Source organism: Diplotaxodon limnothrissa, linkage group LG18, assembly GCF_057381915.1.
Source record: "Diplotaxodon limnothrissa isolate DT_005_m linkage group LG18, D_limnothrissa_male_GT1.1, whole genome shotgun sequence".
NCBI classification, from domain to species: Eukaryota; Metazoa; Chordata; class Actinopteri; order Cichliformes; family Cichlidae; genus Diplotaxodon; species Diplotaxodon limnothrissa.
Genome location: NC_140613.1, coordinates 4,573,920 through 4,580,858, shown reverse-complemented (window position 1 = coordinate 4,580,858; position 6,939 = coordinate 4,573,920).

The following is a 6,939-nucleotide window of genomic DNA, read 5'->3' as shown; positions in this document are numbered from 1 at the left end:
ACATAAAGTCTGGTACTTTGCAGAAAACTGCAATTTTGCCATGAGATTATTAGTGATATCCTGGAATAAAGAAAGAAGAAAATACTTTGATTTAAGTTTGATTTATTGGAAAACCCTTTAGTTTGATCCAGCATTAATCATTTTACAGAACAAAGAATAATCCCTTCATTGATTATAGTCACTCTAAAAATAATTATATAAAATCTTTTTAATAAACAAGGGTCTCCTGATTTCTCTGGTACGGTCCATGAAGTGGAAGTGAAATAACAATATACAAATACATTAATATAAATAAACTACATACATTTAGAGCCTGGAAAGACTCATCCTCAACCAGCTCCGCCCTATAGTTAGGCCACATCAGGATCTCCTTCAGTTTGTTACCAGCCCCACCTCGAGGCTGAGGACGCCATGATATAACTGCTCAATCGTGCCTACGCCCATCTGGGCCAGCTGGTGAGCACTGTGAGGGTCATGTTTTTTTGGGGTTTTTTTGTTTTTTTACTTTTTCAGTGCATTTAATACATCAGGTCAGTCCTGGGTGATAAGATAAGAGATAACATCAGATAAGATAACCTTTACGAGTCCCACATGTGGGAAATTTCTTTTGTTACAGTAGAAAGTTACATAGCAAAAATTAGAAAACACTGGAATAGAATAAGAATAAGAATAAGGTACTGTACACAATAGACTAGAATAAAATAAAATACTATATACAATAGAATAAAAATCTTGTAGTATTTATAGGAGATGTAAAACCACAGTCACAACAGGGGTTTACCACCACGACACGGACCCCAGCTCAGTGGTGCAGCCTCAGCAATGAAGGTGCTGAACATGGTCCATTTAGACTCAATGTTCCCAGTCTCCCTCTGAATGGTGTCGAAGCTCTGCCAGAGGAGACAGTGACGATCTCAAGGACAGGGACTTTTGCTAGGTGAATTACTAAATTCACTTGAGAAAAAATATAAGTAAGTTAGTATCAACTAGTGGTAGGACTGAGCTAAAGTGCTATCTGGGTCCATCCAGGTCACTCACCACCCCTGGTGGACACGGGTCAAAGTTATATTAGACAATAGAAGGAATAAACAAAAATAAAGCATAAACAAATTTTCACAATTTTCAAATTGTGAGTGGGCAGAGAATTTCTACATGGGTTAAATACATAACAAGACCACCTATCTATACGTCAAACGAGATTAATTACACATGTCTAATTCACTATATTGCCACTGAGGTAAATGAAGTGCAGCCTGCATGGTGTAATAAAATAATAAACATTATGAATTAGTATAACACCTGTTGGTTACTTCTTTTCAGGACCGACCTAGTTTGGTTCTGTGGAGAAAAGCACTTTTGGATTTGCTGCCTCAGTTGTGGTCTGGAACCTGTACGTCGGTAAGATTAGAGCTTCCAGTGACTGTGAAGACTGAACCTAACTCAGACAGTTAAAACGATTCTTGAATTTTGATTTAATCAAGATTTTGATGCAAATTGGTGTTACTGAAGCTCAGAGAGGGAGGGGTGTGTTATTTAATTAAATTCAGGCTGGTTTAAATTCATGTTGAGTACCTCCTAAGGAATTGTGGACTGCATTAAGTCCACTGTAATGTCTAATTGGCTAACTTAATCTGAAAATACCATCGCAGATTTGTTTGAACAATGTGTCTTCACGTCACTGATTGTGCTATAAAGGGAAGTTCTCAGACATGCTCTTGGCAGACAGGGGAGTTGTGTGTTCAGTGTTTGCTATTATGTGCTCCACTTTTGTTCTGAAAAACAACTTCAGAAGCCTCTGATGGAGTACGGTTGAGGACCTGGAAAGTCCGAGAAGGAAGAGAAGGAAGTCAGTATGATGAAGCCCCTTGAATGTGTTGAATCTTTCTGGCCAGTTGCTTCACCAAAAGGCAGATCACACGAAGCCCTGTTTAACATCTCGTTTAGAAGTACTGTTAGTTTTTCAAAGAGCAGCAGGATTGTGGGGTTGCAAATTTTAAAGGCTTTGCAGAATTTCTTCAGGCCGGAAAGATGTTGGTTCAGGCTTTTGGAACACAATTTAAACAAAAACACAAAATTTACAGGAGATGCCAACAGTTTTATTGAACATACAACTTAATCAGAAACTTAAAAGAAAGGAAAGACCTCTAGCCTGTTCGCCTTAAGCACATGCAGGCCAAAAGCCAACAAAAATGAATAAAGATGAAGACTCCCGAGGCACTTCTGAGCTCCTTTATTGGAGAGGAGCTCCTCCTCCTTTATTATATAATTATCCATATTTGATCTTTAAACTGATTTAATTCCATCTTAAACTAGATTGATTTCCCCAATTTTGTCAAAATCATTTTCTTAAAAACATTTATCTATTAAATGTGTTCATTAATGTGTCACTTTGACCAGTCTATGAATTTACACAACTTTGCATTCCTCTATAATATTCAACATTTGTCTTGCATAACTTTCTGGACTTTCTTCCAATTACCTTTTCATCCATCATTTTTATAGTAAGGTCAGCCCATAGGGTCAGGAATAATGACTGTTATGCCAACCTCATAGTAAGAAGCAATTAATACTACAGATATTTTTATGCCTTTAAATCAATTTGCACAGTTAAATGTAAGCTATAAATTTCACAAATTATTCTACAACTTTTGGACAGTTTGGACCATCAAAGTGACTCACATATATATAAAATAATTACCAAGTGCATCTTCAAATCCAGTTTCAGTTTCTACCAACCAACATATCACAAACCATTCAAAATGGAACACTGTTAAAGTTACACATTAGTCCAAATTATTATATCTCAAAACAACAGCTGGGTATCAACAGGTGCTCACATAAAAGCAGTACAAGTTATGATATAAACATAGAGAATAAACAACCTAAGTATGTGGGTCACAAACAATATGAGTAACTGCTTAACATTGTCATTCCCGAAAATATTCCTTTTCTGTATACAAAGCACTTCCCAAATATGTCAAGCCAATGTAAAGAAAATGTAAAAACAAACAAACAACAAAAACAACAACAGGACTTCTAGCAGTGTGCAAGTCAGCGAAAAGTGATTGCAACTGTTTGCTGCTTTAAACACCTTCAAACTGTGAACTTCAGATAAACAACTGGCTTTAATTAAGGCTACCTCATGAACACATGTATTTTTTTTATACAGACAATTCCAATTGTGTTTTTGAGAAATAGTTCTTTTTACATCAAGACACCAAAAATATCTCAAGCACTGCCAATGCCATGACGAAAGAAATGAAGAAACTTCAGCCAAGACAAAGCCCATAAACTATAAAACAATAACGTCAGAAAAAGGTGATAAAGGTGCACAAATTTTATGCTGCAAGACAAACTCTGTTTGTCTTGTCCATGTGTGAAAACAGAAACCGAGCTTCCAAAAACCTTATGAAAATGAAGTTTTGAGAAAGTAGCTGTTCATTGCTTGGTTCTGGGTCACTGTGGTCACTTTCTTCAGGAAAAGCAGGAAAAGTTTCAGTCTTCTGCTTCAGTACAAGCGGGTTTTTGTCCTTACAGTCTTGTTGTGGAAAATCTGAAGTGACAGATTAAAAAAAAAAAAAAGACAACAACAACACATGTTTCAGAAATTACAAGGTAATCTTAACCATTAGCAGGTTCCACATGATAAGCATGTTGCTCAGATATACCAATGAAAGGCATGTTGTGGGGAGAAGCTGTTTTGCTGACTAATTTAAAACCATTTTGGCTGCTCATTTACAAACTCTATGAAAAACACTCTTCTTCTGTGATCGATTTAACTTTGGAATCGTACATTTCTCAAGTGATTTAACTCTTGTGATGAATCACAAATATGTGATATCAACTACAGACCATCTACAGTGAGAAAATACAGACAATATACAATCAAACAAAACAACAAAATGTTGTCATTTAAAAGTTAAAGTGCAGAAAACATTTAACACTTTACTTAAAATTTACAGGACACTCACTACAGTATTTATGTATTTTTTAGATTAATTATCCATTGCCTGATTGGTTGGGAGAATGGGAGGTAGAACCTTCACCTTTCAGGTCCCTCTTCTGTGGAAACAGCTGCCAGTATGGATTCAGAAGACAGAAACCCTCTCTAGTTTTAAGATTAGGCTTAAAGCTTTCCTTTTTGATAAAGCATACAGATATGGCTGGATGAGGTGACCCTGATTAGGCTTAGGACTTGCCAAAATTCATGACTGTTTCTTCTACTCACAACACCCTGTGTTTACAAAACACAGCCATGCAAATAACCTGTTCTTTTGTCAATTGGCCAAAACCAAGAAGGAAAAGAATTACATGTTTAGTTAACTTCCTGTTATTAAATTTGATATTCACTGTAAGTGCGCCTGCAGGTGCAGGAGCGCAGCACAAACGAAGGAGCGATGACTGCAATTCGTTGGGCTCATTTATAACAATTCTTACCAACATAGGACAGTCTTGCCAGGTGGGCCACTGGGAAGCTAGAAATTTTGGCTTTTGGAATCAGTCAGTTTCCTTATTTCAGTTGGTCTTTAAATTTTTCATGTGCCTCTATTGGGGCTGCCACGATTAGTCAACTAGTCACGATTACGTCGACTTTAAAAGTCAACAACTAATTTAATAGCAAAGCGTCGTTTGAAGCTTTGTAAGATCCTGAAAGAAGCAGGAAAAAGTAGGATTTAAGAGTGTAATAATGGACTGAAACAAAAGAAAGCAGCAATGCATCTACAAGGACGCCAGCTGTCGTTAAGTCTGGGAGCCTTCTGAGAAAATAAAAGAGAAGAATTTCCAATGCAAAATCTCCAAAATGGAACAGCCCTTCGATGGCAGTACAACAGTGATTCACAAGCATCTGAAAAGGAAGCATGTGGCGGCTTCTGACGACGAAGTGGTACAGTCGTCTCAGTAAGGTAATTGGCTAGTTAGCTGCTAATATTAGCGTAAACAGTGAGCTACTTACTCATATTGGTTTCCTGCTTCAGTGAAAGCTGCTCTTCTTCCTGATTGGTGGAGATTTCCTCTTGTTCATCTTTAGTCTGTGGAGGATCTGTGTCCTGCTGGTCCAGACTGGAGTTCCTCTCCTGGCTACAGACCTGTGGGTCATCCAGATCCTCATTTTCCTTACAATCATGTTGCTGTGGGAGGTCTTGATGGACACAACACAAGAAAGAAGTTACACTGTGAGCAGGTCTCTCAGATATGTGAGCGATATTTAAGGTGCACAAATGTTTTAAATATTATCTCTCATGCGGTGAACAGCAAAGAATTCTGTTTACATGCAGAAAGTCATCATTTATGAGGCGTAAAGCTCGCTACTCCAACTTGGTCCATGTGGCCAGTTATGCACATTTTTCATTGTCTTAACATTTTCCTACATTCTGCATACAGTTCTGGGCCAACATGACTTAAATCTATATTGTGGAAAATTTAGTTGTTTTTTTTTAAACAAACAGAAGATTTTAAATCCAGTTTTTATTTTACTGTGCTAACAGAAAACATGTCTTCAGTAAGGTAGTATGCCAGGCGGTAATGCACGTGTCTTTGTGATGTCATCACCTGGCCTTTTGATATAAGTCATATTCACTTCGGTATTATGAAGTCTGTATATTACAGATTCACATACCTATTCTGCTCAGCCGTAATCCAGGTTTACACAACAAATCCAGCTGTTCTCCAGTCCAGACATTAATCCCTTCATCCTCCTGCTTCAGTTCAAGCTGCTCTACTTCCTCACTGCTGTGGGTTTCCTCCTGTTCCTCTTTAATCTGTGGAGGCTCTGGGTCCTCCTGGTTGAGACTCCTCTCCTGGTCACTGACCTGCTGATCATCCAGACCTTCGTGTTCAACAAAGGGACACAAGAAAATAGTGACTAATGTGATGATAAGAAAGATCAAGAAGGATTAAAAGGGGTCACCTATTGAGAATTTAGCTTATGGTTTCACGGGCTCTTGCATTCTTGCAGATGTTGCCACAGAAACATTCAATCATAGTCATTTGTTCATTGGGTGATGTTGATAACCTTACAGCTGTCTGGGATCTAATTTTTAGATGTGACTGCCAGTGATCATCACACACTGTGAATAAACAAAGAAATGAACAGCAGCATGATCTGAATATGATCATGAAAGCAGTTAAAGTATGCTGTTGATACTAATCTTTTAACATTTTACTAATAAATATACACTCACTGGTCACTTTATTAGATACACAATGCTAGTACTGGATTGGAGCCCCTTTCGTCCTCACAGCTGATTTAATTCTTTGTGAAGATTCAGGAAAGTGATGGAAACGTTCCTCAGATATTTGTGGTCTATATTGACCTGAATGCTTCACACAACTGCTGCATATCTGTCAATTCCACATCCATGATGCAAATCTCATGTTCCACTACATTCCAAAGGTGCACTGTTGGGTTGAGACCTGGTGACTCTGGAGACCCGAGTACAGGAAACTCACTGTCATTTTAAGGGCACTGCATATTTTCTCTTTTTTGGATTACTCTCTGTAAATCATACAGATGTTTGTGCTGGAATATTTAAGCAGATTAGAAGTTTCTGAAACACTCAGACCAGCCAGTGTGGTACCAACACCCAGCATACCATATCTCAACATTTCTGGCACCCAGTTTTGCCTTTCTATTTCTTGATCACCTGGAAGAACTAAAGAACTAATTTTATATTACTACTACAATAGCACTTTCCTCCCACTTATTATGGTATATAGATTATGTACAAGTTACTTCATTACTGGAGTTTGTAGAATCCTTAAATGGACATTTTGCAAGTTTATGTTTTACCCTTAATTGCAACACTAAAGAAATTAACTTCCTTGACAAAAAAGTAACAAAAAAGAGAAATCTCTGTACCTCTCTGTACCCCCAAACCTACTGGAATACATTACATTGCAAAACAAAAGAAAATGCTGCACTGATTAAAATAACTCTAC